Source organism: Varroa destructor, unplaced genomic scaffold (genome assembly GCF_002443255.2).
Source record: "Varroa destructor unplaced genomic scaffold, Vdes_3.0 BEIS01000007.1, whole genome shotgun sequence".
NCBI classification, from domain to species: domain Eukaryota; kingdom Metazoa; phylum Arthropoda; class Arachnida; order Mesostigmata; family Varroidae; genus Varroa; species Varroa destructor.
Genome location: NW_019211460.1, coordinates 21,346,564 through 21,371,168, shown reverse-complemented (window position 1 = coordinate 21,371,168; position 24,605 = coordinate 21,346,564). Strand labels below are relative to the sequence as shown.

Here is a 24,605-nt window from a genome sequence, read left to right as displayed (position 1 = left end):
TATCGAAACATCGTCTATCTATGGCTATAAACAGCCATTATCTTCGCCATTTCCATCCATCCTTCTGCACCTATGTCAAATCGAAAGCGTTCATTCTTTCTGCTGGCTGTAAATTGTTGGATTATGCTGCGCTATGGAATTTATCCATGTTGTCCTTTTCCATTCTGGCAATACTCTTTGTCAAAATACAGTCGTCACGGATCGCATGAGTGGAACTTTACACTGGCACTCTGTCATTTCCTCGATCCAAAAACTTGATTCCATACTATTTCAAATCGTGTAACGTAAATAGGAAGACAGAATAATGCTAATGTAACAAATAACTTTTAAGTTTTTTTTAAGTTTAGCAGGCGAGCGTATAACGCAAGGCAACCCTTAGCGACTATACTACTGTGGCAGCTTTTCATATATGATCTGAATTAGCGAAACAGCGAGACTAAGAAGGACCAAGAAGGACTGGAGAAGTCTGTCGCGAAGCCGATGGTCCATTGAAATGCTGCAGCAAAGGCAACCTAGGACACATTGAGTAATAGAAAGAGAGATCAGCGGAACCGCTGATTTGGGTTTGGCGACGAGTGACCTTTGATATTTAGTATACTATAGAGAAGACTACGTTGTGCACGTACGTGCTTGCGTATGTGCACGCATAATTAAATCGGACATTAGGTAAAGTGATTGCTGCCAACAGAGCAAGTAACAATGCGTTTCCTATATATGGTTGATTACAAATTGGATTCCTTTTCGTTGCGGTATCGAAAACAAATGCTTGAATTATAAATATCTAAAGCATATGCAAAGGGGCTTACCTTGTGGAGCGAAAGGTGGTGAAAAGCAGAATTGTTGTTTCCGTCGTCTCCTGATGTTTATTAGTATCCTTAGTTTGTTTTATTGAAACTGCACAATTGTCATTATCCAATGATTTAAACCGCGTATCCATGTAACAATCCGCCTTTGGCAAGTTTATCCGACGATTCAGATTTGTTTTCTTGCTTTCGCCAACAGAGTGCAGCTCACACTTTGCACCAACCACCTTTTTTTAGTTCGCTATCAACGATAAACATCGGTTATCTAAATATAAAGGCCAATTCAAGCCTGTAACATTTCCGAGCGCGCATTCATACTTCTCTCAACAACAAACATCGTTGCACGTTATTCAGCGTACGATCGTCGGCGAGAGGTGCATGAATCGAGAAACTGATAGTTTCTAATCGTTAAGTTCGCCATAAAATACGGTGCGTGCACCGTTTATGTTTTCGACGGTATCTTCCAACGCAAATCCTTCAGCACATACACATACATACGCCCAGATACACGCATACACACACGCAGGACGTCGTCCTCACACACGCATACACCACAGCTCAGACACCGGCACCTGCGATTCTAGCGTTTTGTCCTAATATTTCGCGTGAGGCAATTCACACCTCATAAACTTCTCCCTATATACACCCTAACATAATCGAAGTAATAATGATAACAATAGCCTTACTCAACGATAACACGGCCCATAATCGTTTTGCCAATATTTGGTTCGTTGTTGCACTCATGCCATTAAGTAATTCCCTGCTTTCCCTTTAGTATTCTCTATCCATGGAAAAAGAGAATTAGGCTGAGCGTTGAGAGCGCGAATACTGATCCGCTCTGCTCCCGGATAGAGAGCGCTCTTCCATAGCCAATAGCGACAATACACTGACGATTACGGACCGCAATCTGCCGACCAAACTGTACCATCAGAGGCAGATTTAAACGGTGGACAACTGCAGCAACGGTCCTCCGTCCGTCGCCAGCGTCGAGACACGCACTGACTTTGTTCGTCTTCCGCCGTTCAACGGACAGCAACAGCAGAAGCGGTTGCGCCAACGATAGATACCAAAGAGAGGGAGAGAATCAGATAGTCAGGCTGACAAACAGGCTATCAGGGCGCAGCAGAGAGGAGCTGCCGCAAGAGCTGCCGCGTGGCTCCGCATCGTACAGAACGTCACGGCACCAGCACCAGAGACAACGACACCGCCAAGGAGCGAACGAGTGAATAGAACGCGATTCCGATAGATGAAAGGTGCGCGCTCGTTCGGCAAACGGTGCTGCCGCCGTAAGCTGTCCATGCCCGTAGCGGCCGTTTATGCCAGCCTCTTATTCCAGCTCCTTGGCCGCCGTTGAAGTTTGCGGAGCACTGAAGCGGCGAGGTAGGGAAAGTTCAGGAGTATAGCCAAAACCGGCGACGGTGGCAAAAGCTAAAGCAGAAGCGATCGCCATCCGGCTTATGGTGGCGTCGTTGTTGTTGGTATCAATCTTGCGTTGTTGTTGATGACTTGCGCTTCGATAGCAACAAGTTCAACTTCGGGCAGACGGGAATTCGGGCTTTCCTCCTTCTTCTTTTCGCCCCTCTCATTTATCCTGAGAATCGGTAACAGAAACAGGAAAATATTAATGACAGGAGACAGAAGCAAAAAATAAATGGAGTTGTAGAAATTTCGAAATTGTGGAAATTTGGAAGTAACGGGACAAAGATAGCCTTGGGGGGGATAGGCAGAACGCGACCAACAGTTCAACGAGCGGGAAACGCGCGGGGGATGTCTCCCGGAAAGGACTATCCTGGCAGAACAGCTCCGCCTCGTGATCGTCGCAGCTCGAATAGCACTACCCATATATTGAATAAAGCTGTTGTTGATATAGCTAATACGAGTGCTATGTCGACATACAGGAGAAAACCGATTCATTATTATGTGTATACTATAATGTCTATGTAAACAGATATATAGACCAGAGATGGATTGCCTGTTTTTTCCAAAATAAATGGAGCGCTCTGGGTGCGGCTCTGCAGGAGTTGAGTCCATGATACACAAATAATATAAGGGCTGCGCAGCTTAAGGTCATGGATATGGGTTAGATTACTGTTGAAGACCTGAACACTGGTGCAGATAGGTGGCGCGTAAGGATCAGAGGTTCATACTCCAGCGTAATTTGAATGAATTACGCGTAAATCTGAGCGTAGCTAAAACCAAGCACTAACTAGTAACCTCAACGGAAGGGTCCTTTATGGTTCTTAGAAAAAGATATGTCTCAGAATTTGTTTGCCCCGATGGACAATACCCGCTTAGATAACCATGTGGGTTCTGGCAGGACCATTGCCCCAAAAATCAACGTCTGGAGACTGAAAAATGCTTAATCATTGTGCACTAACCTAGAAAATAGTCTCGAGGGAAAACTCAGCGACTAACGAGAAAAGCGTAAAGGTGTAGATAATCTAACTCGCTAGGCGTCTAATCATGGGCACCTATTATTGACTATAGAGGAAGTAAAGTACGCTGAATCACCACCTGAGCCAGGCATTCGTCGGCAACGACAGCTTCCCGATAAATTTGCGTAGGATAGGCAACCTCTCTGAAGTGCTCCCAATGCAATCACACAAGCAACGGATTATCTTGGGCAAACTTTGGACCATACAGCAAAGATACAATTTGGAAATTGCTCTTCAGCCCCTGTTCCCAAAAAGCCTGAGAAACAAAGTATATTTTGTATTCAGGCGAAACATCCGAAAAGTATACTTATAGTGTAGCAGTTACAAAGTGATTTAAAGCTAGATAGACAAAACTAAAGACCGATCAAGACCACCGTTTTAAATTTATTCATCATATCTAAAAAATGCATACTTACGTCTCGACTTATATACATTACTTCAAAACTGCTTTTGCTCTTTCGACACTGCACTAGATCTACAAACCTGAAGGACAGTCCTAAAACAGGTTTAGTAATCATCAGAAAACGTCGCATAACTTGGTCGGTCTTAACGATCTTTATATCGGCGCGGACGGACGTACCTGTCGCGATCAGGAGAGCCGGAGCGAATGAGTCCATGTTCGAGCCTGACTTAGCATCCGAATGGCGGGAGTCGTAAGGAACGCCCGAACGTCGATTAATAGAACACTTTTGCACAAACAGTTGGCTAGAGAAAATGCCATTAAATCTGCTTCGTCCATCTATGGAGTACGAAAACTTCGTCATTACGCCCAGTGATATCGGTTTGCGGTAGATTCGTCACTGCAAAGGGTCACCACGTTTTTAGTAATAAATTATCCCTTCAGCCTCTCGTTCGTGGGATAGCTTAGGACCTTAAAGACTATCTCCGTTTCTAGAATCTAGTCCTCGTCGATCTACAAGAGCCATTCCAACTTGCAGGCCATCCTTGGCGGTTATGTGACCATTACGTCTAAAGGCTTCAGTTCGTCCGCCAAATTGGCGGACACCTAGGTCTTTCAGAACGGAATTTTCACTAAAGAAGGCGCTTTGGGCGTTCATTCTTCGAATAGCATACATTTTATAGCTTATGATAGTGTTTAATTCACTTCTTTTTGTCTGAATCTGCGAGGTCATCTAAATTGAAGTCGTTGCTTCATAAGTGCACATTATAATTTCTTTAAAACATTCTAATGGATCGGAATCCTTACTGTATAGAATATTAATTGCTAGAGAGCACCAGTGTACCCGGTCTATGTAATTTATGGATGTGTTGTATGGTTTTAAAGTCCCTCTCGATCCTATATTATTGATCTTTTAAAAACTATACAAGATAGAGTGATTTGGTGAAGTTCTATGAAATGGAGATGAGAGGATTGACATTACTCTGGGCCTATACGAAAATTATATTCAAAAAAATGTGGCTGATGCATAAGATCTATTTATATATTGTAAACTTTTGAGACGCATTAATTCGCTGTTCGTTCTTGGCCTCGAGTTGTAAGCCTTAACTGGCCTGTTTCGTTATAGGTTGGTACGTAACTCATAACTATGCCAACATACTGGCTAGGATCATTCATTCACAACATTTTTTTTTAAAGACTGCCTTTTTTCACATTATTTGTGCTCTGTTATTTATAATAACGAATTAAAAAGACTTCAGTCGATTTACACACTTTCCTATTTAATCTATTAAAGGACAAGAGTAAATTTCGCCGCTTTTATGTTTTTTTGACATTAAGATCTCTCAGTTTGTAGATTCAAATGGCTTAAAAAACCTTGAGAGTTCCCTCAGAAATGTTTGTCTGGTTATTTTTAATAAAAATCTGACACTACATCTGCCCCAGATGAGTGTGGATAAAATTGAAAGAATCGACTTTTCATGTATGACAATTAAATCACAAATGTACTGGCTAAAATTAACGTCATAAGACATAAAGGGTGTTACTTCAAACTTGAAGATATTTCTCCATAGAAGTCTTTGATTGTCTCTGTTTATCTGCCTGTTCAGTAAGGTCAATGATTACGCATCTTGCAATTGACCCTAAGGGCCAATGATTATCTTGTTCGAGATGCCGAACATTAACGAATCTTTCTTGAAGCAGAAAAAAAGTTGCTTGAATAAAGTATATATTAAGACAGCATTTTTATACTTCGAGTAGTTCTGAGTGCTTCTGAAATATTTATAAAATATTCCATTAAGAATAGTGTTTTTTTTTTTTAAATATGGACATTGATGTACAAGATTGTTCATATGGAACCAATTGGTTCAATTAAGACCCCAGTTGATGAAGTACAATTATCTTACTATCAAAAAATACTACAATCGTTAATCTCATACAGGTTGTTGGCTTCCTGTTCTCTGTTGCTGGTAATAGTTTCGTCGTAAGTGGTAGGCTTTCGACAATCTTGTCCTTATTGTTACTATCACAAGGGTTCAAAGATAACGAGGATGAACGTGACCAATAATTGAATGTTTCAGGATGACAGTCGACCTACAAATGAGCCATGGAGAGCTGGTTTGCTGGTTCATAGAGTTTGCATAGTTATTTTTGCTTACGAATCGATCAATACGGTAGACGCCGCTTCTAATTCCACTTTGCAAGAGCGCGGTTTTGTTTCCACGTTCCTTTTTTCCCGTCGAATAACGTTCGTTGATTTTCCTACGCATCATCGACGAGACCCTGGTACGTTAGTTACCTATAGTAGAGAGCTAGTCTGAGTTGTATCGTGGTGTTCCAGACATATCCAATTAAAATACAATGTTAGCTAATTTTTTTGGTTAGAGAGAAACAGATCCATTCGGGTAAATATACAATGGCTGATTTCGTACTGGCAACGTATTATACCAACCAGATTGAAGAATACATGAAATGGTCTAAGATCTGAGTGCATTTCGTTTATAGCTGGGACCCAGCAGTCTGCAACTTAAAGACTGTAGTGGACGTGAAAACTCGAAACTTTTATTTTAGCTATACAATGACTAAAATTATTATTCATAACATAGCGCACAAAACCGTATAACTTATCAAGAAAATAAAAACCGAAGTTATATTAACAGTGTGAATTGAAAAAGGAGAGGAGTTAACAGTAACCGATAAGGTGGCGTACATAGCACTTCTGGCACGCGCAGCCTAATAACGCAATCAGTAATAATTACATTGTACGCACCTGGAACTTCAGTTAATAAAAACCGTAACAAGCTTTCATTTTTACCTCGTTGTATTAAAAAAGGACACATTTTACATCGATTTTATTTTCGGACTCTGTACCCGATCTGGTGTTCTGCAGGATAAGGATAAGCGTTCAGTCTGATCATATTTATAATATTAGTCAGTTTTACTGAAGTAGAAATGTCCTTTCTAGAAACGAAAGGACCGCGGATCTATGACAGTTATAACAATACATATATATTATTACATATAGATATTGGACTAGTTTCTTCTAGAAGACGCGCGCCTTCTTATTCAAATCAGACGTTGTTTTTGGTATGAGGTGAAGTACCAACAGCAGATATGGCATGCTTCAACATACATAATTTTAATATTATTGTCCATTTTTTTTTCACTGTTTTGGTCAATTATTATTATTGCAATTAATCAACTCAGACGATTATCTTCGACAGCTGACGTAATCTGTTGTTGCACTATGTGACAGACATTGACAAAAGACTGACTATGTTTCTATAAAGGTATTCTTTGATATCACCAAAGCTACCAAAACAAAATATTATAATAGTTAGACACATCTGGTAGATGCTACTCCCTGGCTTCCACACCAAAGAAAAAAGAACTGTCATCTGATAGTGACGTACTATTTTAGATTTGTTGGTAATTTTCAGTAATTAAAAGTTTCTTTAGCATTCTCGATCTGCTTGAGTACCTTATAGCTTTTTAAACATTACTATAAAAGCCGTAAGGCAAGCACGTTAGGACTAGAAAGCACTAGTAAAAATATCTAAAGTGGTTTTCTCGTACTTTAAATTATTTCGAGTTTTAGGTACAGCATCGCCATTAAACGCTACTTCTGACGGCGGGTCGCTCCCAACACGAAACTAAGGTACCGATGTTAAACTCTCGCGTATCTCGAATACGTTGTCGCAGGGCAGTTTTTCCCAACGACAAGACAAATCCGTTTAACAGCAAAGCTTTATTCGCATTTTGAAAAAAAATACATAGAATTATTTCGAAAACGCTTCGATAGGATGCAAAAGAGAATTCGAATTAAAAATACTGATGATGATCATCATAATTTCGGTGCTTTACTGCGACGTTCGTTCCCATTGTTCTATTAAGTACCCTAGGGCATGTGGTCACTGCCGTACATCGTCGGCTATCGCACATCAGATGAGCGCAGAATATTAGAGATATATTTAACAAATCATGAAATAACTTAATTTTTTTTATTTACTTAATTTAACCAACTGACCGTGGAGTAGAATAAGCAAGCCTTACAAGCTAGTCATTCTGTAATTTCATGGATGTAATATCATGAAATCTGCTAATCCTTTATTTTGAAGCGTCCAACTAATATAACGTTCAATTCGACTTAGCTAATGTACTACAAAAATATGATACAATTTAAGAGATATAAATGAACAGCATTTGTGTGGTCTATCGCTCATGTTCATACCGTAGAAACATGAATACACAATTTACTCATCGTGAACACGATCAGCGTTTTCATAGAAGTTCCACCCATCAATTCACGAGCCAAACGTCCAAGCTTCTCCAGGACAAACTATAACGCTTCGCCTGTATTTACACCTTCCTAATGTTTACCTACTTCGTGCTGCTTCTACTGAATGTCACTCATTTTCTTGGATCGAGTAAGTCTCTAGCGCAGGTATCATCCGAGGTGAACTCCACTTGCGACTTGAAGGGCCCCAAAAGCTGTTTCGTATTGAAAAAGAATACTCTTCGAAGCTCACGGCTTCGACGAAGCATAATATTGGTGTAGTTGTAGCATGAAGAACTAACTCACTGTCCCTCGGCGACCCTTCACAAAATAGGTCATAGCTTAGCGTGTGACTTATATGAGGTTTTGTACCCCAGCTCCGTCTTAGTCACTAGCCGCTTTAACTTTCTCGAAGCCTACCGCCGGCTGGTGCAACCCTCACATAGTATCACCGACGGGTAGCAATAATTGAAGGAGCTCTCCCGTTTGGTCTTCGGTATGGTATAATAGTCGATGCCGGGGCCTGGCACCTCGATTGCTTGGTGCTTACCCTGAGTTTGTATGCAGAACGACCCTGATCGCATTCGGCAACGTCCTGCTGTCGCCACGCGGTAGCTGATCAGAGCTCCTCCTGCCATTCCTCTAGCATCCAGTGGAGCTGAAGACCTTGACACGCGTCGACTGTGAACTGTATTATTGCACTCCTTCGATGGCTTTACCATTAGGAGGCCTAATGTCGTTGCTTATTCCCCTTCCTCGTGTGACTTTTGTTTGCTCTCTGAGCGGTTTCCACTGACACCCTAGCGCCCTTAGTCCGATGCTGACACCGGTGACAGCCACGGCAAAACCCTGGGCTGCTACAGCCGCAGGCGTTTCTCCGCTCTAACAGGAACTCGCTGAATTTCCGCTTTCTCACCTCGCGTTCCGCACTCTTTCGCCTTGCTCACTCTTAACTTAGTCAACTTTAGCCAACCTGTTCGGTCGGTCATTCTTCGACTTGCAAAATATACGATTTACATTTTATTACAAATTCTACCTAGCATTGAAAACTATGTGCCAAGCAGTGGTGGCGACTGCAAGACGGGGTGGTAACACTAACGAATACTCAGGGCTGGGAAGACAACGTACCATCGTCGCGAGGAAACGGAGGGTTCGATAAAGCTGCGACGCCTTCAACCATTATTGCTACCAGCACCAATAATGCTTTGATAGCAGCCGCTGCTTTGCCGCTGTGTCTATCGTTGCTGCTTCTGACGTTGTGTGCGGCAATACCCGAAAAACATCGCGCGGAAGACATCATCCGTCGCCAGACGGATCCTCACCGTTTCGTAATGCTGCAGCGGCTGCTACTGTCAGCATCACAAACTGGAGGGTTGCCGCCAGCCGTCACGGCGGCAGGCAGAACTGAACTGCTACAAGAACACGATTGGGTGGCAATAATTATTATTATTATAAGGATATATATAAGCATATATATATATAAGGATTATAAGGATAAACTGGCACAAGTTAGGCTTCTTATGTACATAGACGTGACCTTTTCATCCTAATCGTAGCTGAAACAGTCACTGTGTACCGTTTCCGTCATATGTGTGCCTATTAAGCCTGCGGACGCATAGGTTCGAAATCGAATACAGACGCACTTTATTTCGTGCTGGAGAGCAACTGTTTGGAACAATGCTAGCGGTAGTACCGGACGTAAAACTCGAAACACTTATCTTGTTTCCTAAGACTGGCTGAAAAACAAGTTATTATAATTCCTGCCGAACAGGCCAAAAAGTCCCCCAGAGGGGAGCAACAAATCCAAAAAAGGATAGAAATAGCCCATTGGAAAAAGTATGGCCAGCTTGGCAGCCTAGTGCTATATACACTAGTACGAAGAAAGAGACTATAGAAAGAACTGTAGGACGTCGATTGATCTATATATATAAATAACCGGTGTTTCTTTGTAGAGCTCTAGCCATTTGTGATCAAAAGGCGTTTGCACATATATCCATATATGCGTGAAATTATTATGTTAAGCGCTGTTGTGTTACGTAAAATACTTCAATTATGATGATAATCTTGGACATTTTTCTCACCGCCAAGACTATCTAAAGCACTTTGTTGGCGGTACCTCAATGGACGCTTTCTATCGTTTTGAAGTCAGCCATCAATTGCATTTATGCACGCTTTCTTTTTTATCGGTCAACGTTAAAATGCAAGTGAGGTACTTAATCTGATAAGTCTCTCTTCAAATGTCAATTCTATGCATCGTTTTGTACTTTAGCTAAACGAATGATGCGTATTTCTATAATATTCTAGCTGAATCGCTCTATTTGATTTTCCTATCCGATCTAATTACCGCCGCTAGAGATGTAGGTATCCCATGTATTAATTAAACTTAGTCGATCAGTGGGCATTTTGTATTGGTAGGTTTAAGCATATATTAACGCAAAATATATATATATCTGGCAGTCTAGATGTCGTGACTGAGAACTCTCTAAAGCCACTTCACTCGCCTCGCATTGTCCTTCAGTCATATTATTCTAACAAGCTCTCACCTTAAGAGCTCTCAAAATTGAAAGGAGTCAATGGAGTGTATTCATTGATTATACAGCGGACATAGAACCGGAGAACTAAATATATTGAGCTTTACACCGAAGCGCGACTTCACATCAAAGAGGCAATTTCCTTTGAGATCACCATTGTCAATCTACCTACTATAATTGGGTGTACTACAGTCTCAGACTACACTCGAGAAGCAAGGATTTACTACTCTACCGCTGTGTTTGGCTTTCCGTCTTTCCCTAACAAGACTTTAATCGTCCGCCTTGAGCATTTTGCTCAATCAAACCGTCAAACGGAACGGTAAATCATCACATACACAAATAAGCAGATCCAACGAAATATGATCAGAGATTTCCTTATCGCTGGTCTCTGTGAATTCGCTCTGGTTGATGTTACAAGTATTTAGGTCACCAAACGCCCGTTTTGCCGCGTCAGACTTCTCGTTATTAATGTACTACTGTAGGTACAACTGGAAATAAGTTTACATCGTCTTTATACCCGCTAGTGAATTCACGCGACACTAAAGTAAGAACGCTGAGTCATATGGTTTCGGGCCATTTTTTTCGATGTTTTCTTCCTTCAAGTCCAGTTCCGTTCGAACTCCGATCTCAAAACGCACAAGACCAATCCCGATATTAACAGCATGTTGTAGGCCGTTCACAACGTTTATCTGTGCCCTGCATCACTTGAGTGGACTTATAAACGGGCCAATTGCCAGCTTCCCCCGCGCACCTTCGTGTTTTCCTCATCCTCAGAGACTGATGGCGAACATCTATTGAGATCAATGGCCCGTACGTAAGACAAGTGCTGAGTGTTTTAGGGCACACGACCAGGCTTGCAAGGATTGGCAAGCGATAAAGAGAAGGACCCATCCTACGCTGAGCTGCCAAACCCAGACATTGACGATTTCAGGGGATTCTTACATCGAGTGCAAAATACCTGATTGTAGAATCCTTCCCGCTCAACAATAACGACTCACTTAGGCCTTAGCACCACAGCCATCAGCCACAAGAGGGTTTCATATAAGTGCGAAAAAAAGCAGAGAACAGGTTTCCTTAGGAAAGGAATTGTCTCGCAGGTTGAGGTTCTCGTAACGTCTAGCAGATTGGATCGCTTCACTTCAGATGAAACGCACGTCCGAAGGTAGACTGATCGATTCGTTTGTTGTTTTGTCCTGGAAAGCTGGATTTGAGAATACAAAGTGTCGTTTGAGAGTCTTACAGATAATTGATGCGCAGGTACGCGAGGCGATAGTGTGGCTTTCGTAACTGACCGAAGTTTTTCGCGTTTTACGTCTGACTGCAACTGTTAGGCGTTAAAATTGAGACGGCTGGCTCTAAGCAAGAAACGAAGTGAATCTACGCCTGGATTCGAACCTGCACGACTTTCTGTCCGTGAGTTTTGCACACAAACACGTTACTTATTGCGCTATCACCACAAGGTGACGCGAGTTTCTGGAGCATTTCTTTTCTTTGTTTGTATTTGAACGTCGAAGCTGCGCGTATTAAATCAGAGAATGTGACATTTTATGCAATGGAAGATATTGCCCTTTTTCCTGATTGGTAAAGATAAAACGTGTCGATGGCATTGAGTAGGTACGGACAAATGAATGAACAACTAATGTTTAATTATTGGTTACCCCAAAAAGAAGTCAATTTAAAAATGATACAATGCCACTTTTTTTAAGTTGTTCTTTCGTTCGTCTTTTGTAAGTGAATTGTTTAAGATAAATTATAACAAGTCTTTAAAGTAAATTAGCTGAGGCTTTTCTGCTGCCAACAAACTTGTTTACAGCCAATATTACAAACGGTTCATATGACATTAGGACGTCTCGTTAGTAAGAGTATCTTGTATCAACGCAATCCAAATCCGGCATACCGTAATCGTAATGCTAAATATATCAGAGTTTCATCTTACTCAATAATCGCGAAGTGCGTACTTCATTTACTTCGTTCACACTTCACAAATACCTTGTCTAATTGACGGACCGTGATGCAAAACAATCAGAAGGCTAGTAAACAGGGGAACAAATAGGCTTATAGCAGGATTTAAACGTAAACCTATTGGGGAAAATGGACTTTATGTTAAGGTACAAGCGTCTTACAGCATACATGAGTATCTAACCGATCTCCTAGCTATCAGAAGCTCCTGCTTTTCTAACAGTAGTCGAAGGTTTATTTTATTATGTAAACCTATGTACTATTTCATATTCAACTGCGTTACTCATAGCCATAAGCCGAATCGATACAGCCTTCCTTTGCCTTTAGCTTCATATATCTATTCTCTAAGCTAGCTTATTAATACACCTCTTAGCCTAATTTCGATAGACACTTTATCCATAGGTATAGGAGCTCACTAGGCAGCGGGCAGACAGGCGTAGATAAGGCGTACGTGTTGTCGCTTGTTGGCTTAATACAGACTCGCTGTATCGTCTTACACGAAAAAGTAAGCATGTAACATGCAAACGCAGCAGTCCAGCCGATTTGTTGGGTAGCGTGCAATTCGATGTGACCAAGACGTGAAGATGGTCCTTCATGATATATGCCATTATAAAGCATATGATAGCCACCGTGCATCTATGCGTCATGTCTGTGACGTTGTCCTACGGCTAATGGTAAATCAATGCACTGCGACCACTCAACATGGAACGTGTCCGCCACTAGCTCCAGTTGACGGGCTAGGTCTCTGCGGGCCTTGGCGAGTCAGGTTTCGTTGAAACACAACCGTCTAACACAAGTAGGTACTTGATGTTTGTGAAGTATTGCCCTACACAGCTACCAGGAAAGCGATCTATTCTACAGCGAGGGCTTTTAAAGTATATCCACTACACCCCATGATCAAAACAACTAATTACTAATGGACATCACTTATAAGCTGGCGTTCTGATAAATCTTGATCTCCCACGGTATCTACCATGATTCATGTTAAGGAAAACTACCTTTATTTAATTACACATGATATCTAGTGTACGATAAAAACGGGCACGTGCGAATGGAGATGATAAAAAAAATACATTCATAGCACATCCAAATGAGCTTCAGACGGCCGATGGATAATGAGGTAATCTTAGGTGATTATAACCATCACTGTCAGACTGAATGATTCAGCCGGCGATTTAAACTGAGTTAATAAAAAGACATAAAAAAATAAAACCGCTACATCCTCTAAACGATGATCTATTCACAGCTATATATCCTAGGTAGTGGGCTTTCTGCCAAAAAAATAGTAACTAAACTATATTCTTAAAAAAATTGTATGTGAAGCTTTTGCTCCTTGGTCTGAATAAGAGAGCTATTTTGTTTTCTGCAGTTGATGCCCGTCTTTTACATTCCTTGCATATTTGATATTCGTAAAATTTTGACTAGATATTCCTGACTGAAGAGTGAGGCTGTTACCTTAGAACTGCTCTTAGCTGGTATAGTTTTTATTATCTTACTATTACTATTATTATTGTTCAATACCTCTCTGTTTTAAATTCGAACACGGCATAGCTCAAAATTTGCCAGCCTGCTCTCTTTCGTAAGGGTCGGTCCTTCAGGCTTGTCGAGTAATACGTGCAACATGGCATACAACTCAAAATTATTTTCGCGTGCTGTAAACGCAGAATAACTTCGAAAACCATGTAACTTAAAAAAAAAACCCGATCGCAGCGCTTTTCAAAAGAAATTTTATTTTAGCTTAAGTTTTGTTCGGCGTGACAATAAAACGCTAGGTTACAAATAGCTAGTTGTAAGTATTACCTTAAATAATCATTAAGAAATACCTCTATTTATGAATATGTACCGTAGTTCCGTGCTCCTCACCTTGGATAGACACTTAGACTCTGGCAGTTGCTTGAAAAAATGGTAAGCTGGAAAATTGACAGACCCGTGAACATTCACCTAAAGTCCTTGGGTGAATTTTAGGACCTGCTAATGCATAAGTGATTTGAGATGTACATGTACGAATAAAAGGGGGAACGCAAAAATGTGCGAAGTGCATTCACTTGTTAGATGGAAAATCAAGCTTGATCATGTCTAATTTTCCTAGTTAGTGATGAGCGATCGCGTTGCCACCGCTTCACCATTATCGTCATCTCGATGCCCCCTTAACACCGAAATTTTGCGTGCTCTCATAACATGCTTGTTGGCTCTAAGTTTCGAGTAGAACGGAAGGCCATGGTGATGGATGAAATGACATCAGACTTCGCTCCATCGGCTACATAATAAAGTAGCGATTCGCATGAATGTTAACAAGGCGGGAAGGATTGAGTGTTTTTTTTTTATGTAGACACCACTTATCTGTTGAAAACAAGTTTGAAGAATTAGTTGGGATATGTTAAAAACGGTACCTACATATTTCCTTCTAACTTCACTTAAATGTTGACTGTGAACGACAGCACGGTAAAGTCGTGTGAAAAGTGAGGTCAGACAAAAACTTAGGAGATTTACAAAAAAAAAATGGGTTAAACAAAAAATAAATGGCTACAAACTACTCATGTAGCTACCTCATAATAGCAACAAGGTTTTCTTCATGACTCTAGGTGCCGCTTAGATACCAAAAGTAAAATACGAAAACGTGATATAGTTGCAAATAGAAAAACAGTGTACAGTTAGCGAGGATGTTTGGGGGAAGGTCTGAAAATATGATATAGCCAAGCGAAACTTAAAAAAGGCTGTGAAGCGAACTAAAAAGGAGCTGCTTGTAGGCCCGCAGGTGGGAAAAACCAGGGTTAGGGCTCGAACGACGGCAGCCCGAACCTAGCTGGGGGCAAGTTACAAGTATTGCAATTGTATAATAGCATGCAACTAAAAGGGACTGAGATTGAGAATCGAAAAAAAAAAAGGAGTAGGAAGGAGATCTTACAGCGGATCCATCTCATAATCCGACAAAGTACCTGAACGATCACTGAGGTGGCACCCACGGCAGTGACAGAGACCCGATTGGCAGACCCATCTTCCACTCTCGGTCTGCTTGTCATTGCCCGCTGGCTCGCGGTACTTTAGAGCTGTCGAGCGCCATCGAAGCCGCTTCCATGTTTTGCTGGGGCTTTACAGATAAACTCAGCTCGTTCCACTTTTGATGACTACGACAGGGCACTCCACTAGCGTTCTCTTCACACTGGTTCATAACAGCAAAACCAAGACCACTTGACGGCTAAAAAGTCATCACCAAAGGACGACTTAGGCAGCGGCCTAAGTTACCTTCAATACTTCATATTACACAAGGGGAGTTAAGACGGGTGAGATGCGCTCTACTACTGACCGCCACGTTTCCGTTGTGTTTTCGTCTCCACCGACAACCCCTATCCGTCAAAACTCTATTAGGCCGTACCTTAGCCCTGTTTGTTATACTTGTTCCCGTCTTCTGCTACCTACCCCTGTTTTTTCTATTTTTCCTATCTAACGAGACTTTTCTTAGAGTGTGTTCCACCGCATGATGTTTCAGCGGCCTTGGCCAGCCCGTACTTGCCATAGAGCGTTAGGTACCGATCTACGAACATGGCAAAAAAGGCCCGCAGGCCATGGGATGTCCAAACCAATCTGGAGTCGAGGTGAGGAGGGTGGGGCTGCTATGAGATTACGCAGGGATAAGGTCCGCTCGTTTGCCCCTGTCATTGTCTACTATCGCTCGCTTTTTCGTCGGCCTTGGCCTAAAATGCGGCGGATCAAGCCGGCAGAGAGCCTCAGAGATTATCCTTTTAGTCGTTTCCTTATATCCTGTGTGCCAGCTTCAATACACTAGAGCTGCTAAGGGGCTGCTTTGCCTGTCGTGAAGAGAGACCAGCAATGTCAATTCGCAGGATTGGCGAAATTCCTCAACGTCGGCTTTTTCCGAGTCGTTTGATGGTCAGGCATTCTGCCTAGAGTCTTTGTGGCTCTATCTCGTAATTATGCTTCAATGCAGGCACATGATTTACTAGTTAGTTGAGCGGATATCAACGGGTGCTGATTAATAAGTCAGTATAATTTCTGTTCTCTAGAAAAAAAAATCGCTCTACGTACACACATATTGCCCCGTGTTTGCGCTTCGCGAAGGATGCGCTTCATTTAACTAAAAAAATGGCAGTCTTTACCTCTAGTTTAATTAATAATCAGGTTTTGTCATGGCGATATCAAGTTTTTTACACAGGAATCAGGAGAAAGCAGAAATTGTTGATCCTAGAATCGTTGACGCTAAATTAAAACTCCTGTTGTCTTTTCATAAAATACATACACATGTATGCACACAAATCTATGTTAGCTAGTTACGTATGCTTCTTTACAGAAGCACGCAAGCAAAGTTGTTATGATTTTGCTTGGGCTTGTTTTAACCAGAAAAGACCAGGAACTCTTATGTAACCATTATTTGTTGTTTCTCTTTTTCTTAGGTACGGTATAGTGCACTAGCCTGATACCTCCGGTGTTTCTTCGACATTAGCTTATACTATGGCTTATAGCTTTGTGTCTGTCGCTTGCGATAGTATCTTTACCTTTCCAGCAGCCTAAAAATACATCTTCATATACCGTTGAATTCCCCCGGACACGCGTAGGTTTACGAGCTAAATCGGCAAGGCAATCGCGGGGAAGCATTATTCCTAAGCGCGACTGTTGCCAGAAACCTAAGACGACCGAAACAATACGAGTTGTTTCGTAGAAGCCGATTCTGTGCTCGTCGTTACGGAGCGGTTAATAGTTTCGGCGCATTCTCCTTTTTGTATCATCGCCCTTTCAGTACCCTCACCCCTAGACGTTTCTCTTACTTTCTGGAGCGCATTCACAACAATGAAACCTCTTTGAGAACAGAGAAACAATGGTGGCTGTGCTGCGAACTGCACCGGATCGAGCAGCCGTCGCAGCTCGCTGCAAAACGGTTCTGTGATGTATAAAAGAAATAAGAGTGAAGTTGAGTTGAACAAACTTTCCTCTCTCGAGGCCCTGTTACTCCCGGTAGTGTTTTCCCGTTTTACCCTTGCTTCCGCGTCCTTCTTACTTGTTTAGCAAAGGGGTGACGGGCACTATGCTTGGAACCGCTGATGTTGCTGCCCCTTCGGCGACCTTTGGCCCGCTCCCGTCGGTTGTTCTTATAAATAAAATCAGATACTGTCATCAACACCATCATCGACTATATCCCGCTACCTCTCCACGTCCGGAGCGTGCTACAACCCTTGTCGTTGTGGCTTCTTGCAATGAATAATGCTTACTCAATTCCTCATCGCGACACTTTGTTTCTTCCCGATTATCTCCCTCCGAAACGTCATCGTTGCAGCCCCTACCAGGACCTAGCTACCAGTGTGGGTGACGCGATCGGCATGATAAAACCGCGTTCTTCTTTCAAGGGTCCGCCTGAGAAAATGCTAACACTTAAGCCGAGGGCGCGGAAGCACGTATCAGCTCGCCATAGGTGGCATAGTAAGTCCCATAATGGTGAATGACGCTTATAGAAGTCACGCTTGTAGTGGGAAGAAGCAACTTTCCTACTTTCCTGTGTAGCAGACGAAAAAGCAAGGACAAAGAAAGCGCAACATTGATAACTATAGAGTAGACGTCTGGCGCTACCGATGCATTGTGTAGATCCATCATCTCTGATGTGCCAATGAAGTGTTACAGTATGAATAGGACATTCAAGATCACTCACTTGTGACACGCAGTACGATTTGCAAGTGCCATGTTAGGGCTTCTATGCTATTATAGATGCCTGCAATTTCATTCGACCTTTCATATCCCAACATATAGAAAAAAAAGTAACCTGCATCGTTTTTAACTTTACTAATTGAACCGTTGTAAACTGTCATTCAATGTCAGCAGGCGCTACCATCTTTGATATAGATATCCAGTAAATACCCGGTAAATAGGTCCTTAATGTTACATTGAACCAATTTCTTAAGCACTCTAATTAAAATATCAGCTTAACATGAACAGTGCTAATGAATACAAAAACCTCTACAAATGCGCTTTACGAAAATCTTCTAGCAAAAATCGAAAACCGTATGAGTTTTTCAATACTTTTAGCACACCTACTGTTTCTTTATCTTCTAGTATGCCTTGCATCATTCAACCTCGTGAGTGGCTCGAAGAATGGACGAGGCCTTCCTTATAGCTCTATGTAGGTCTCTTCTGTCTTCCCACGACGGGCTTCTGTGTGTAACGCCCTGGTCGGGATCAGGCACAAGAACGATCAGGTTGTTCACTGACTGGCCTACAAAGGTAGTGTAGCTACAGCATTACCCGACATCGCTGACGTTTACATTGCCCTATGCTAAAGAAACTAACTGGAGAACTGCGTAGGCATCACCAGCGGTTCCGAAAGACTCGCTTATTAGCTCAGTGAAGACCAAGAGGTGGACGTTGGCTTCGTTCTGCTCTCCTACAATTTAAAAGACTTCCCTTTAATGAGGACTGTGGCGAAATACCCGCGTAAACTTCTACTTGTTGTGTTTAGTTTTTTTCGTATTATTTGTCTTTCTCAGGTGATGCTATGGCGATTGCAGCTAGAACTAGAACGGGAGTGCTCGTGGTAAATGTAGCCATCGTGAATATGTATACATTGTGCGACAGAGTGAACTGTCTTATGCCCCGTTCGTCGTTGATATGCTGGGACCGGTTGCCAGCTACAGTTGAGAAGCCTAGGTGGGGTTCAATTGATTGCAGTCGCCCTGCGCATATGATTGCAGCCCGGTCTACGCGGTGCTCCGTTGCAACAAAACGGTGACTAGTTACGGCCCGCTGAGTTCCTGAGCTGATCTCCCGAATCGCATAGAGTAGAGACAACGAAAGGCGTGTCGTCTTAGCCAGCTGGCCACGACGAACAGCCCTCGTTGAGACAAACGAGCGGGCGGTCCAAGTGGCGCATCAATCAGAGCCAATTAGTTGATTGTTTGCATATTAAAAAACTACAAATTGCGACATAAAAGAAAGTGAGTTTAAAAAGTAAATAATTAGAATGTAGCATCTGATTTGATTGTAGTCGGGAATAACGAACGCATCGGAAAAAAAATAGAGACGCCCGGTTCGACGAAACGGTCGGCTAGAGCACATTATTTGCGAATTTTACACAGGCTAAATAAATCAGTTAGCTACGTCGCTGCTCGCCGTTAAAGTCCTTCGGTATGATATTCACACAGAAAAAAAACAGTAATCAAATGCAGGTGACAAAATGAAGTTTCTGGTGTTTTTGACCCATGCAACCCACAGTCGTGGCCCACAAATAGCGGTGAGCATAGAGCTTATTGAAATTAAAGTTTTCTTTAGACGGGAAACTTGTTATACTTCAGTCAAACTACCCTATCGTTTTTTTGTCTTAGCAATTAAGATCAATTATTTGCAGTTGTTCTGAATTTAGTACTTCAGGTAATTGTTCAGTTTGAATGTTTTCAAATTGGATTAGACATTGTCTATTTTACTTTAATGTACAATTGTTTATCTGTAAAAAGTTACTATAGTTTTTTTATCTAGTAATCAGGGCGGTCTTGCTCTCTCCGCTCTAGAGTGAAGTAGAAGCGGTTGAGTAACGATAAGCTCGCACTGAATGCTTTCATTCAAAAACTTCCGATCCGCACAATACATACAAGCGTGCTTATAGGATAATTAACTGACTCGAATGTTAGTTTCGCTAAAAAAGTCCATTCTACAAACTATCTCTTATAATCCATTAACAGCTACAAACGCACCAAATTCAACGAAACATCTCCATTGACTATAGCTAGACGCATAGTTGTTTCTAATAGCTAAAAGAGTTTACGGCTTTTGCAAGTACATTCTCGACGTATGTGGCCGATACTTGCGATAGATAAACGTTGTTCTTTTTTAACTGTTTTTAATGTACACTAGAAGATACTCTTTTAGCCTCGAACTCTGCGTCTTCCATCCAAGTTTTGCTTTAAATATCTGCTAAATACGCTAAGCGCACTGTATGCGCCTACGAGGCCTCGTGCCTCTAACGAATTCTGATTCCATAAGGCTTTAAGTAAATGAGCGCATCCTTGGCGCATATGCTCATGTTCAGCACAGCTGTAGGACTTCGCTGCGTTCCATGTAGGTCTATTCATTTTGTCGACCGTCGCCTTCCAGCAATTCTACTTATCATTATAGGCGCCGGCCAGGGCGCAGACGAGAATGTAATGTGATGATGTGAATCCAGGTCGTTTGGCATTGCCTGCTCGTAAACATTATAATAGAACTCAGTCGAAGTTCACTAGCTTGCTAGATCACTTCGCCGTAGGGGTTTGTTTGGGTGGCATTGGTTAGCCAAGGTTGGAACTGGTATAAACGAACGGCCCCAGGGGTTCTCCGCAGAGGCCGACACCATATCATAGGGGTACCAATGGGCTTTCTCTGGCTCGCAGAAGTCCGGGATTCAGGAAAACGAGAAAGGAGGAAGCAGCGCAGGAATATTGCATTCGATCTTTCGGAAAACGGGGTCCCGGTTCGGAGACCTCTGCCGTTGAATCTGCTCCGTGGGCCTGCTGGAACTCGACGGGCTGCTCAGCGTGCCTAGATTGCCGTGCCCGTAGAACGTGCATAAAAGAAGAGAAACAGCGTGCTAGAGAAAGAGATCGGTCAGAGAAGAAACTAAAGGAGAAGGCTAGATGCGTCCCGTGAGCTGCCTTCCCTAGATCTACTCTGTCGCTTCATCTCGTCGTCTCGTGCTCATCGCAGAGGCTCAGCGGACTGGGTGGAGAATCAACTTTTAATGACATCATTCCCTTATCCCTTTCGACGGTCCGACGTTAACGTAACTCATATCCCCTTTTGGTCAATTTCCCTTTTGTTCTCTGTCTACGAAGTCTTTTCCCTGCTGTCCGAAATTCCTCATTCTCGAAAGGAAACAGGCCGAAGGGATGCTTCGTGGTGGGCTTTACTACCACAGTCAGCAGCCAAATCAGGCAGCTAGCACGCTAACCATTTCAGCAGACCTCACCAAGCACCACGAGAAGCTTTGCTTTCCGCGTTTTCTGAGCCGGGGGCCTGGTTGGCTGGAAACTGAATGGGAACTGTAGGGCTCCTATGCTAACGAACGAAGGTCGAAAGGAGATTACAGAGGCCATAGCGGCTCGGCCGTACACACTGTATAAAAGATAAACAGATACGACCTTAGCCAAAGAATCGCCATACACCATCGGCATACGGTGGATGAACAGGAGACTAGCCCAGAAGGAAGAGTCCTACACAAGGCTATCAGTAGCTTTCAGTTTGCTTTACGCAGACGCCCTCGATTCGACTACGTCTTGCTATCGGTAAAGAACGAAAAAAATCAATTGGCGGCAAGGTTTAAGCCTTGTTTACTTGGACGTATTGGAAGTCTTCGTACAGCGAAAACTATAATTAGTCTGAACTTGAGCGATGTGTATTTTTCTGCCATTTAACGTGACGAACTATTAGAAGAGACGGATGTGTAAAGCGAATGTTAAACGCACGTCATTGCATGCATACGAAAGATATCCCCGTTAAGCAAATAGCAATAAGAATTCTATTTTGCAAGGGCTAATGTGACTAAAACAGATGATTTGGTCACATGACGCGATGTCAGTAATGTTTTCCCCGTAGATGTACACAATATGTATCGCTATAGGCATTACGTGCACCGATAAGTCCTCTACAGATATTGCAGGTCGAAAATCCATGTTGTTTTAAGACGATTAAAATGTATGTGAGACGAATTAGTGAATAATAAGAGAGGAATGATTTCAAAGGACCAAAAAGCAAATAGGCTTTCAAGAATATCACGCCCTCTATCGGATATGTCGTTAAGACCCTACAGTAAGCGCTATCTCTCCAGCCACCTACATTCTACTCTGCGTAAATAGACGAAACAACCTAGGAGGTATTGAAATAAATATATAGCTCATTACGTCGATGCACCTCTATTGGTTAACTACAGACTCACGTCTTGCTTCGCTGAAAGCCTAATGTTATCTCCTTCATTTATCGTTGAACGGAAAAAACTGAGCATGGTGAATTGCCCCATGCTCAGTTTTTTCCGTTTTCAGGGCAAATTACTTTCGTACTTACAAGGAACTTTCGTTTCTGTAAACTACAACTTGAAACGAACACCTTTCTCGAATCGATCGTCGTCCTTTCACAAGGCCTGATTACTTTTGGACACACTTTTTCCGTCCTATCCTTGTACGAGGCTTCGTTATGTTTTTCGTTAAAGCGAGAAAACGTTTTCGATTGGACGGTTTCGGCAAACTTCAGCTAGTACTTCCATTGTCCGGCCCTAATGATTCAAAGACGGCCTTTCTTTAGTAACGACGTCACTCCGCTTTCCCTCGAGTCAATCTACAACGGGGAGGAGATGGCTGAAGGAGAAATGCAAGGAATGGATATAGCAAAGCGGAAAGTAACACGATGGACCAATGCTTGTACACACACTCATTTAGAGGTTCCATCTTGTTGCTTCTTCAGAAGCCAATCAGCATACTCGTCTGGAGGCTGACTCCAGAAACTCGCCATTACATCGCGTTGAGTTAAAACTCCGCACTCGATTCACCCACTGGAAGACTATACAACTAGCAGCCTAGCACGACTCAATAAAGAGCTCCTATTTTATTAACCTTCCAAAAATGGAATTGATACTTATCGCTCCGCGGTGATGTTCCCATGTTCTTGCTCTGCTAATGTACAGTTTGATTTGTGAAAGCTGTATATGTACAGCTTTCACATCGAATAGGAAACAAAGTCGGAGCTTCTACAATTCCGGTGCAATTGTTTTCTGAACACGCCTTTGACACCTTATTACGGCTGTAGAGTGGTAACACAGAGGATGAGGTATTGTATATTATGTAGGCTTATATATCAAAAGTATATGCATACAATAAGGAAGCCTAAAAAAAGGATAACGGTATCACTATAAATTCAGGAAGGATGAATGTTTTTCCACCTGCTTAACTTTTTAATTTTTGCTTAAATTTGTTTTTGTTTTCGCAGTAGATTTTGGAAAACTCGAATGAATAGAGTTTATTGCATGAAGAGGTTCAGGTATGACCGCAAGCCTGAACTTATACCACTGCTGGTAATAAGTTCGTTATTAAAATTATATTTTGTAATTTCATCAATATTCGTTTCCGGATTAGTCAAACGTTAAAGTCCGAAATTAACATCGCACCCAATTAAAGTAAAAATTAATGATTGCCTAGTGAAAACGGTACGGTTCTTAATTGTCTGCCTTTCTCCATGTGTAGACCCATATTGGGTGTATTCCAGTCGAGTCAACTCAAATAATAATTTGTTGGAACAGTTCAGGTAGCCCTGTTATATACGAGAACATGTATATATATATATATATATATATATATGAGTTATGTAAGCTATCTTCTTTGAACTTTGTGAAAAATTGTACGTACCATTTTGGTGTTTCTTATTAATACCTGTTTATCTAGTCATGTATAAATATTGTTGTACCTTTCTGCCACCGGAACGAATGGATTGATGTACTTTTTTGCAAATATTCTTATTAGGGATGAATATAATGAACTTCGCGTGGTACAACATCTACTGCCCCATCTACCATTTTTACCGTCGATTGCGACTAACGGTATACAAACTTGTTTAAAACATTAGGCTGAGGTATATACACTTTAACTATTCATATTGATGCTAAGGTACTTTGACTAATATAAATTCATCTACATAATCATCTGTCTATTCTCATTTCTATGAAAACAAGTAAAATCATTTATAATATGCTACACCCCCTGGTGGATCTCCGACGGGTGGAAAACTAAATCCTCGTTGTACTGCTACAATTGTACTCAGTCGATTAGTTGGCTTTAGCCGATAGAGACTGTATCGATGTGGACGACCGTTGCGGGACATCGGGGGTGCGCACTACTTCGACAAGTTGACACTGATGCATTCGTTCGAAGGGGGAGAAGCGCGCGGTACACATCTATCCTTTAGGCTAAGGAGAGCTTATCTGGGATTTTTCAATAATTTTTTTTGATGAATCTTCGTTACTAAGCATAGTGAAAAAGTGAAGCATAGGAGGAACAGAGATAAGTCGACGGCACAGAAACAAACAAAGATTTTACTTCTTCACTATACTTGGAAGGGATATGGGTGAGGTGCTGTGGTTAGGACCATCTTCATTTGTACGGTATGCCGTTTTCGACTGCACGTGGTGATACTCCAAAGTCGACTACCTTCCAATGTCCCTAGAGAAGATGTGTAGAAAAGACGTTCCTT

At 42.0% G+C, this 24,605-nt stretch overlaps 2 protein-coding genes across 3 annotated transcripts in view; one reads left to right on the top strand and one right to left on the bottom strand.

The window, feature by feature from the left end:
* The window catches only part of bbg (PDZ domain-containing protein big bang), a 209,318-nt gene extending 207,208 nt beyond the window's left edge, over positions 1-2,110 (bottom strand). The window contains exon 1 of the mRNA XM_086974818.1: positions 807-2,110. The gene's annotated coding sequence lies outside the window, so the exon portion shown is untranslated. The remainder of the gene's footprint in view (positions 1-806) is intronic.
* The window catches only part of LOC111254453 (uncharacterized), a 175,788-nt gene that overhangs the window by 63,624 nt on the left and 87,559 nt on the right, over positions 1-24,605 (top strand). The gene's annotated exons all lie outside the window — the stretch shown is intronic.